We start from the raw sequence: 11,372 nt of genomic DNA on the forward strand, positions 1-11,372 counted from the left end.
TATACAAAGTTCATGACTTCATCTTTCTTAATAGCTGCATAGTATTCCATTGTAATAAATGTACCAAAGTTTCTTTAACCAGTCATCTGTTCTTGGGCACTCAGGGTTTTTCCAGATTCTGGCTATTGTAAACAGTGCCGCGATGAACATATAAGTGCAGATGTCATTTCGACTATACTTTTTTCCTTCTCCGGGATATATTCCCAGAAGTGGTATTGCTGAATCAAATGGAAGCTCAATTTGTAATTTTTTGAGAAGAGTCCATGTTGTTTTCCAAAGGGGCTGGACCAATCGGCATTCCCACCAGCAGTGTAGAAGGGTCCCTTTCTCCCCACATCCTCTCCAACAGCGGTTGCTTTTGTTCTTTTGGATGTATGCCATTCTCTGTGGTATGAGGTGGTATCTCATGGGTGTTTTGATCTGCATATCCCTGATGATTAGTAATGCAGAGCATTTTTTCATGTGCCTTTTGGCCATTCATATCTCTTCCTTGGAAAAGTTTCTGTTCATTTCTTCGGCCCATTTTCTGATGGGGTTGGATGTTTTCTTCTTTAGAGTTCAACCAGTGCTTTATATACCCTTGATATCAACCTTTTATCGGATGAGTATTGGGTGAATATCCTTTCCCATTCTGTAGATTGTCTTTGTATTCTGGTCACTGTTGACTCCATAGCTTAGAAGGTGGCCTCACATGGTGGGGGAAAGACATCCCATATAGAGAAGGGAACACCAAGTAAAATGTGATTGGAGATCCTGCGTGGGAAGGGAGATGTGTGCTGAAAGTAGACTAGAGACTGAACATGATGGACACTCAATACCCCTATTGCAAACCACAACACCCAAAAGGACAGAGAGAGAACAAATAGGAATGCCCTGCCACAGAGGCGGGTGGGGGTGGGGGGGATGAGATTGGGGGGTGAGAAGGATACTGGGTTCATTGGTGGTGGAGAATGGACACTGTTGGAGGGATGGGCTCTCGAACATTGTATGAGGGAAACAGAAGCACAAAAATGTGTAAATCTGTAACTGTACCCTCACGGTGACTCACTATTTAAAAATAAATGAATAAATTTAAATAAAATAAAATGGACCCTGGCAATATTTCCTAGAATTTGTTCACCAAGAACCTTAACCAATCATCATGAAGCATGATCTCTCAATGCACTTGGGATAAGACCTTACAGTACCCCCCGCGTCCTGTGCCCGCCCGAGGCTGCGGGCCAGCTCGGAACACCCTAGCCCCACCTGGCAGGTCTCAGTCATTCGCCCACCGAGCCTGACCCTGTCCTCCCGTGTCCGAACAGGTTAGGGGCGTGGCCTCTCGTTAGGGGGCGTGGCCTCAAAAGTGGGCGTGGCCTTTTTCCAGAGCACAGGCCGCTAACGCGGCCCCAGTTATTTTTTTTTTTACCATTCCATGCATTGTCCTTTGGCCACAATTGATAGAACCCATTCCTCGAAGAACTCCCTGATCATCTTAGTTACTATATGTTAATACTCAACTAACCTAGCCTATCCTAACTTAAAGAAAACTGTCAATGAACACATCAACTTGCACAGAATAGTCTTTTGTCAAAAGAGCATAGCCCCAAATCTTCAGTTGAGGTTCCTCCCAAGCTAACGAGAGCTCCAGATAGTAAAGCCCATAACAACATGAAGAAACAGAGAAAATCCCCACCACCAGGAGAGAGCCAGGAAAATATCTCACTAACCTCAGCAGCGACCTCCCAGAAATACATCCTCCTCTCAGATAAAGAATTCAGAGAGGAAATTGTGAGGATGGTTCACGAACTCAAAGAAACTATGGAACAAACATCCAATAAATTAAGGGAGGATATGGATGCAGCATTGGAACGCTCCACCAAGATAATCCAGGAAGAAATGAGAGCAGAAATTTCAAAGCTACGAACAGAAGTCACACAACTGAAAGAATCAGTAGATGAAATTAAAAACTCCGTAGGATCCCTCAATAGTATAATGACTACAGCTGAAGACAGAATCAGTGAGCTTGAAGATGAGCTGCACAAAGCATATAGGCAACAACAAATAATGGCAAAAGACCTCAAAATGGCTCTAGAGCGAGTTAGAGTCCTAGGGGATGACCTCAGGAGAAACAACATAAGAATCATGGGAGTGCCAGAACCACACGGAACCAATTCCAATGAAAAAAACACCATTAAGGACATCATTGCTAAAAAATTCCCAGAGCTAGAGAATACGGACATCCAGATCCAAGGAGTCCGAAGGGTTCCAGCTAAAAGGGACCGAAATAGAAAATCCCCAAGGCATATCATAGTCAGAATGATGGATGCCGTGGATAGAGACACAATACTGCAAGCAGCAAGATCAAAGAAGGAGATCATATACAAAGGAGCACCCCATAGATTCACAGCAGACCTATCAGAAGAAAACCTCCAAGCCCGAAGACAATGGTGGGATATAGTGAAAAAACTTCATGAAATGAATGCCTCACCAAGAATACTCTACCCGACTAAACTCTCAGTTAAACTTGAAGGAACCATACACTATTTCATGGACAAGCAACAGCTCAGGAACTTCATAGACTCAAGACCAAACTTAAAAGAAGGACTCAAAGGGCTACTATAAGACAAGGAAAAAGACCTATAAGAACAACAAAGGAAAGATGGCACAAAATCCCATGACAATAATTTCTCTTAATGTTAACGGGCTAAATGCACCAATCAAGAGGCACAGAGTGGCAAAATGGATTCGGAAACTAAACCCAACTTTCTGCTGCCTACAAGAAACACATCTGAATAGTCAGAACAAACACAGACTCAAAATCAAAGGATGGAAAACAATCCTGCAAGCAAACAGCACCCTCAAAAAAAAAAAGCGGGGGGTGGCCATACTAGTATCCGATAGCATAGATTTCAGGCTGAAAAAGATCAGAAGGGACAGCAAAGGTCATTTTATATTCATCAAGGGATATGTACAACAGGAAGAAATCACACTCCTAAACGTATACGCACCTAATGAACGACCAGCTAAATACCTAAAACAACTCCTAACAGAATTTAAGGAAGACATAACTAGCACCACGATAGTAGTTGGAGATTTCAACACTGCCTTATCACCTCTGGATAGATTGACAAGAACAACACTCAGCAAGGAAACGATGGCCCTGAAGGAAGAAATGGAGGAGACAGGGCTAATAGACCTATACAGGGCTATACACCCCAAAAAGAAAGAATACACATTCTTTTCCAGCGCACACAGAATGTTTTCCAAAATAGACCATGTTCTGGGCCACAAATTATACCTTAATAGAATTGGGAAGATAGAAATTGTATCAACTATGTTTTCAGATCATGATGCACTGAAGATGGAAGTTAATCATGCACAGACGCGGAGAACCAAATCAAACACTTGGAAATTAAACAACTCACTATTGAACAATGAGTGGGTCATGGAGGAAATCAAGGAAGAAATCAAGAGATACTTCGGAACAAATGAAAATGAAGACACAAGCTACCAGAACCTATGGGACACAGCTAAAGCTGTGTTAAGGGGAAAATTTATAGCTCTGCAAGCCTTCCTCAGAAAGGAAGAAAGGGCCTATATAGATAGCTTGACTTCGCAGCTCAAGATCTTAGAAGAGGACCAGCAAAAGGAACCCAAACCAGATCGAAGGAAAGAAATAATAAAACTTAGAGCAGAAATTAACAATATGGAAACCCGAAAAACAATCCGTAAGATCAATGAAACAAAGAGCTGGTTCTTCGAGAAAATAAATAAGATTGATAAACCGCTAGCAAAACTCACAAAGAAAGAAAGAGAGAAAACCCTAATAAACCGAATCAGAAATGAAAAGGGGGACATCACAACAGAAACCAAGGAGATTCAAAGGATCATCAGAGACTACTTTGAAAGTCTGTATGCCACGAAACAAGAGAACCTAAAAGAAATGGATGAATTCCTTGATTCCTACAATCTCCCAAGACTGAGCCAAGAAGACGTGAAATACCTCAATAGGCCCATAAATATCAAGGAAATCAAAACTGTAATCAAAAGTCTCCCAAAAAACAAAATCCCAGGTCCAGACGGATTAACTGGCGAATTCTTTCTTCCAAACATTTAAAGACTTGTTGCCAGTTCTCCTCAAGCTTTTCCAGGAAATCGAAAAGACAGGAACCCTTCCGAACAGTTTCTACGAGGCACATATCTCCCTAATACCAAAAGCAAACAAAGACACCAATAACAAAGAAAACTATAGACCAATATCCTTGATGAACACCGATGCGAAGATTCTCAACAAAATACTAGCAAATAGAATCCAACAACTCATCAAAAAGATCATACACCATGATCAAGTGGGATTCATCCCAGGGATGCAAGGATGGTTTAACATTCGGAAATCAATCAACATAATCCATCACATCAACAAAAGTAAAGATAAAAACCATATGATCATATCAATAGATGCAGAGAAAGCATTTGACAAGATCCAACACCCATTCATGATAAAAACTCTCACCAAAATGGGTTTTGGAGGAACTTTTCTGAAGACAGTCAAAGCCATCTACCATGAACCTATGGCAAGCATTATCATCAATGGAGAAAAACTAAGGGCTTTTCCTCTAAGATCGGGGACAAGACAAGGATGTCCACTCTCACCACTTCTCTTTAATATAGTACTGGAAGTATTAACAATAGCCATCAGGCAAGAAAAAGATATTAAGGGGATTCGATGGGAAAGGAACAAATCAAGCTCTCACTATTCGCAGACGATATGATACTATATCTAGAGAAACCTAAAAGCTCTAGTAAGAAACTCTTAGAAACAATTGACCTATACAGTAAAGTCGCAGGCTATAAAATCAATACCCAAAAATCCATGGCCTTCCTATATGCAAACAATGAGACAGAGGAAAGGGACATGAAAAAAGCAATCCCGTTCACAATTGTGCCCCAGAAAATCAAATACCTTGGAATCAGCTTAACTAAAGAAGTAAAGGACCTCTACAAAGAAAACTATAAAACGCTACTCCATGAAATAAAAGAGGACATGAGGAAATGGAAACATATCCCCTGCTCATGGATAGGGAGAATCAACATTGTCAAAATGGCAATACTCCCAAAAGCATTATACAGATTTAACGCGATCCCTATAGGGATACCCATGGCATTCTTCAAAGAAATGGAGCAAGCAATCCTGAAATTTATATGGAACAATAAATGCCCACGGATAGCTAAAACAATTCTTGGGAAAAAGATGATGGGAGGCATCACCCTCCCCAACCTTAAACTCTACTACAAAGCAGTAACAATTAAAACAGCATGGTACTGGAACAAAGGCAGAACTGCAGACCAAGGGAACAGGGTGGAATATCCCCACACACAACCTCAAATGTATGATCATCTAATATTTGATAAAGGTGCAAGAGATGTGAAGTGGAGCAAGGAAAGTCTCTTTAACAAATGGTGCTGGCACAACTGGAAAACCACATGAAAAAAAAATGGGCTTAGAACTTGACCTGACACCATGCACAAAAGTCAGATCAAAATGGATTAAAGACCTCAACATCAGACCACAAACCATAAGGTACATTGAAGACAAGGTAGGCAAAACCCTCCACGATATTGAAGATAAAGGTATCTTCAAAGATGACATGGAACTAAGCAATCTAGTAAAAACAGAGATCAACAAATGGGACTACATTAAACTAAAAAGCTTCTGCACCGCAAAAGATATAGTGACCAGAATACAAAGACTATCTACAGAGTGGGAAAGGATATTTACACAATACCCATCAGATAAGGGGTTGATATCAATGGTATATAAAGCACTGGTTGAACTCTACAAGAAGAAAACATCCAACCCCATCAAAAAATGGGGCGAAGAAATGAACAGAAACTTTACCAAGGAAGAGATACGAATGTCCAAAAGGCACATGAAAAAGTGCTCTACATCACTAATTATCAGAGATATGCAGATCAAAACAACCACGAGATACCATCTCACACCACAGAGGCTAGCACACATCCAAAAGAACAAAAGCAACCGCTGTTGGAGAGGATGTGGGGAGAAAGGGACCCTTCTACACTGCTGGTGGGAATGCCGGCTAGTTCAGTCCTTTTGGAAAACAATATGGACGATTCTCAAAAAACTAGAGGTTGAGCTCCCATTTGACCCAGCAATACCACTGCTGGGAATATATCCAAGAAAAGCCAAAAAGTATAGTTGAAATGACATCTGCACTTATATGTTCATCGCAGCACTGTTTACAATAGCCAGAATCTGGAAAAAACCGAGTGCCCTAGAACAGATGACTGGTTGAAGAAACTCTGGTACATCTATACAATGGAATACTATGCAGCTGTTAGAAAGAATGAGGTCATGATGTTTGAATTTAAGTGGATCAGCATGGAAAGTATCATGCTAAGTGAAATGAGTCAGAAAGAGAGAGACAGACATAGAAAGATTGCACTCATCTGTGGAATATAGAATAATAGACTAGGAGACTAAACCCAAGAATAGTAGAAATAAGTACCAGGAGGTTGACTCCATGGCTTGGAGGCTGGTCTCTGATTCTGGGAAACTCAGAGAAGGAAACACCAAATAAAATGTGGTTAGAGGTCATGCGGGGGAAGGGTGATGCGTGCCAAATGTAGACTAGAGACTGAACACAATGGCCACTCAACACCTATATTGCAAACCACAACACCTAATCAGAGAGAGAGAACAAAAGGGAATACCCTGCCATAGTGGCAGTGGGGGGTGGGGGGAGATGGGACTGGGGAAGGGGGGGAGGGATGTTGGGTTTACTGGTGGTGGAGAATGGGCACTGGTGAAGGGATGTGTTATCGAACTTTGTAAGGGAGAAACATGAGCACAAAAATGTATAAATCTGTAACTGTACCCTCACATTGACTCACTAATTAAAAATAAACTATTAATTAAAAAAAAGACCTTACAGTATAATGCTTAGTTTTAAATGCCTGGTTTTGGGGTTTGGGGTGAATTTTTTTATCACCATTATTCGATTCTCATAGATAGTAATAAAATTCTTCTTTAAAGATATATTTCCAGATTGACATAATAACTCAAAGGACTGAAGCATTTGCTTTGCATACAGAAGCCCTGAGTTTTATCCTAGTGTCACATGATACTGCTAGCATTGCTGGATGAGACTCTGATGGCCCCCTGCACTGCCAGCTGGGCCAAATATTGCCAGGGCTGCCCCTAGCTTCCCTAAGCACAGTGCTGGAGCATCCTACAACTGAAAATTTTTCATCTAATGCATCAAATAAAAGCACTGTAACACTGTTGTCCCGTTGTTCATGGATTTGCTCGGGGCGGGCACCAGTAATGTCTCCACTGTGAGACTTGTTGTTACTGTTTTTGGCATATCAAATACTCCCCGGGTAGCTTGCCAGGCTCTTCCAATTGGGTGGGATACTCTTGGTAGCTTGCCAGGCTCTCCAGAGGGACAGAGAAATTGAACCCGTGTCAGCCGCATGCAAGGCAAACACCCTACCCACTGTGCTACTGCAACATCCAGGGTCTCTGAAATAAGGCCAATAAACGAGCTTGTATAACTGATCTGGAGGTGGTTTGTGGGTGTGGTTCCCACTTACCTAACTTTTGGCCGTTTAATTTCTTGGTGAACTTGGTCCCAAGTTGTTGGGGTCTGGCCAAAGTCACAGCAGATAAAAAGAGAATATAAATAAGAAACTGTGCAATAAGAAGAGGAGTAATCTGACCTGCCAAGTAGGAGACACACATTTTTAAAAAATTTTTTTATTGAGTCACCATGTGGAAAGTTACAAAGTTTTCAGGTTTAAATCTCAGTTATACAATGCTCGAATACCCATCCCTTCACCAGTGCACATATTCCACCACCAAGAATCCCAGTATAGCTCCACCCCGCACCCCCACATCCCTAACGCCCCCATGCCCCTAGCCCCCCCACCCTTAGCCCCCCCGCCTGTGTAACTAATAAATTTCACTTTACTTTCACTTTGATTGCATACAATATTTCAACAAAACTCACTATTATTGTTTGGAGAGTCTCTCCCCTAAAGTCAAACCTGCTGAAAAGGAAGCATTAGATAATTTGTTTTCCATTGCTGAGGATGAAGAGGTATGAGGTCGAGTGACCACACTTAGCGGCCTCTTGGTTTTGGGTTTCTGTATTTTAGTATTTTAGTAACTAAGTCCAGAGAGATATCTGCCAGAAGTTGCATCATTGCCAACTTGTACTTCTCAGTTACATTATATTCCACATATGAGTGCAATCTTTCTATGTCTGTCTCTTTCTTTCTGACTCATTTCACTCAACATGATACTTAGGAGACACACATTTTGGTTTGAAATAATTATAGCCTGGCTAATACCACAAGAATCTGCTGATACAAACAGTACAAACACCACCCTCTTTTGGTTTTTGTTGTTTTGTTTTGTTTTGTTATTTTCACTACACTCTTTTGTATTTTTTAATATGAATAAAACAGGAAAGAAGTGAGAATTTATAAAGGTATAACACTTCAATTTGAAAATCACCTTGTTATGGGAAACATCTTGGTCTAGCACAAAGAATGTGAACCTTAAAGCCTGAAATATCTCAGTTCAATGGCTGACTTCACTTCATCAGCTTCACTTACCTAAGTAAGTGAATAACACCTCTGGGCCTCAATTTTTTCCCTCTGGATCATGGTTCTTCTAAAATATGCCTTGATATTGCCATATTGGATGAGTTAGTTGGGGTAAACCAAAATACAGGTTCCATATTACCTTACTAATGAAAAGCAAATAGCCTATTTAACACCCCAAAGGCACGTGAGATAACTTCAAACAATGGCTTAAAATCTCCTCTTGGTAAAATGCAGCTATCAAAATGGTGCCAGCATTGGCCCTTCTATAACTATTAGTTTTGTGATTCTGGAAATTTCACATAGTCTCTGGGAGCCTAATCACTATCATCTATAAAGAGGATTAGTGACAGCTGCCCCATCAATGTCAGAGTAGCGATAGCACAGATGGGCTGGCACAGAGGGACTGCCCTTTACCTACAGGGTGGCATAGATTTGCAAGCAACTCTTAATCTCTGTATCTCCCTTCTTCCCTCCTGTGACCTGCTGCCAACAGATCCCTAATGAAACATCAACCAGTCATTTAAGTGTTGGTGAACGTTAGCATAGCCAGGGTGTATGCATGATACTAAGCACCGTAGTAGTCCTTCCTCTGTCCACCCTGGTCTAATGGGCACATCCTTGAAATAGTACTACTCACCCTCAGAGACTGCTCTACACCCTTAGTGAGTACTAAGGTGTTGGCATGGTCTTTTGACTGTCACTATGCTTTCCCTCTACTCCCTCCATTCAGGTGATGTGCTGTTCCTGTTCCGGGTGCTAGGATTGTTGCAATAGATCCCCAAAGTCCTAACTATACAGAATTCACGTTCTGGAGGAAAGTAAGAGTAGTTAAAATCTGAGGTGAAACATAAGGTCCTAAGCATATGCAGAAGCACAAACAGAGAAATGGGATGGAGGAAGTGAAGAGCCAAGGTGCGGTAAGGCCCAGATGTGTATGTAGGGGATGGGAGGTTCGAGGGGGGTTATGATCTGTCAGTTTTAGTTGGGTGGTCAGGGAAAGTTTTGTGATAAGTGGGATTGAGGGGCTGGAGCTATAGTCCAGCAGGTAAGGCACTTGTGCAGAGTCAGGAATAACCACTGAGTACCACTGATACTCCCCCCACACACACTAAAAGGGGCATTGAGCAGAGATGTAACAGAGGTGATGGGATGAGTGAGAAATAACATGAGGGAAAATTTCAGCAGGTGACAAGGCCCCAGGACAAGAACATGTTTGGCACAATGAAGGGTATCCGAGCCCGACGTGTGGCAGAGATACCAAGCACAGGGCAGCGGAGAAGCGAAGAGCTGGGGGCTGAACACAGCAGCCAGAGTGACTACTGGTGTTGATTTTAATGATTTTCACTCCCAATGGGATGGAGAAAGCTCTTTAAAGAGTTCTGAGCAGACATGGGACCTGCCCTGCCTTAAACGGGGTCTCTCCAGCTTCACCAGAAAGTACCTGTAAGGGCAGAGTAGCAAGGCCAGTTGTCATGGCAGCAGCTGCAAGAACAGAGCTGTGGCAGTGTGGAGGCTACCAGCTTGGGGCCCGGTGCTCTGAGGCCAGAGATCACAGCACTCAACAATTTCTTAGCTGAGGAAGCATGTAAAGAAAGAAAAGGCAACAGTAGCCCCAAAAATTAGTCCCTGAGAATCTGAGTATTTTTCACCCCCTGGGAAAAGCTCCTAGTTCTTATTCCATGTGATAAATACAGAGAGGAAAGAATCTAAGACTAGAAATTACTTTCAGTGAACACCATTCTGACCATAAGAGACTTCTCAGATGGGAAAAGTCCAAAGGAAGAGCATGAAATGGCAAGAGTGTATTGCAAAGTGTTTGAAAACTAACTCTCTCTAGAGGCAAGGATGGGGGAGCTCAATTTGCAGCATTTGCTCATTAAATGGGTTTGTATTCCCACCACAGCTGAATCTAAGACACCATCACCACTGAGCAGGTATTGTAGATGTGTTCTGACCATCCTGGAAGCCAGTGTGCTTCCTCCCTTCACTGGAGACATTCCTGGTCTCCTATGGTAATTTGAAGCAATTCTGCTGGGGAACAACCACACTGAAATCACTTTCCTGCCTGATTCCTTGTTCCTAAGGACACAGACAAACAATCCATTCATCCTTGTTCCACCTCTGCAAATGCAGAACTTGCGATTGTTCATTAAACATTTCTTGGGCCACAAGCATGGTACAGTGGGCAAAGGCACTTGGCTTACACATAGCGGACCTGGTTGGAGACCTAATTATAGGATTTTATTTCTCATATTTTAATCACTTACAATTAATACCTTCCTATTAAGCAGAAGAAGAATACAGAAAATAAATCATTAATGACAATAAAGAAAAAACTATTTTCACTCTTTTGGTAGGTAGTAAGGTTTATATCAAAATAGAAAATAAGTTTCTCCAATAGAAATATCCCCATCCTTGTCTTTCTCACTTAAAATATATATCTATAACTCTTTTTATATAATTTTATAATGCAGTGTTACAATAAAATAATGGATTAATTTATTAAAAGATTGAATCGAAAATGTGGGCAACACAGAATTTCAGCAGAGACCCAGAAACAAAAGGAAACAAATAGAAAAGATGGACACTGAAAAACATGGTGCATGTGTCTGTCAGGGAGGCAATCTGAGGGGTGAAGGGGAAACTGGGGACATTGGTGGGAAGAAGTTCACACTGGTAATGGGAATTTGTGTTGGGACAGAGTATGCCTGAAATTCTATCGTGACTAACTTTGTAACTCACAGTGCCTCAATAAA

This window comes from Sorex araneus, chromosome 1 (assembly GCF_027595985.1).
Source record: "Sorex araneus isolate mSorAra2 chromosome 1, mSorAra2.pri, whole genome shotgun sequence".
Classification (NCBI taxonomy): domain Eukaryota; kingdom Metazoa; phylum Chordata; class Mammalia; order Eulipotyphla; family Soricidae; genus Sorex; species Sorex araneus.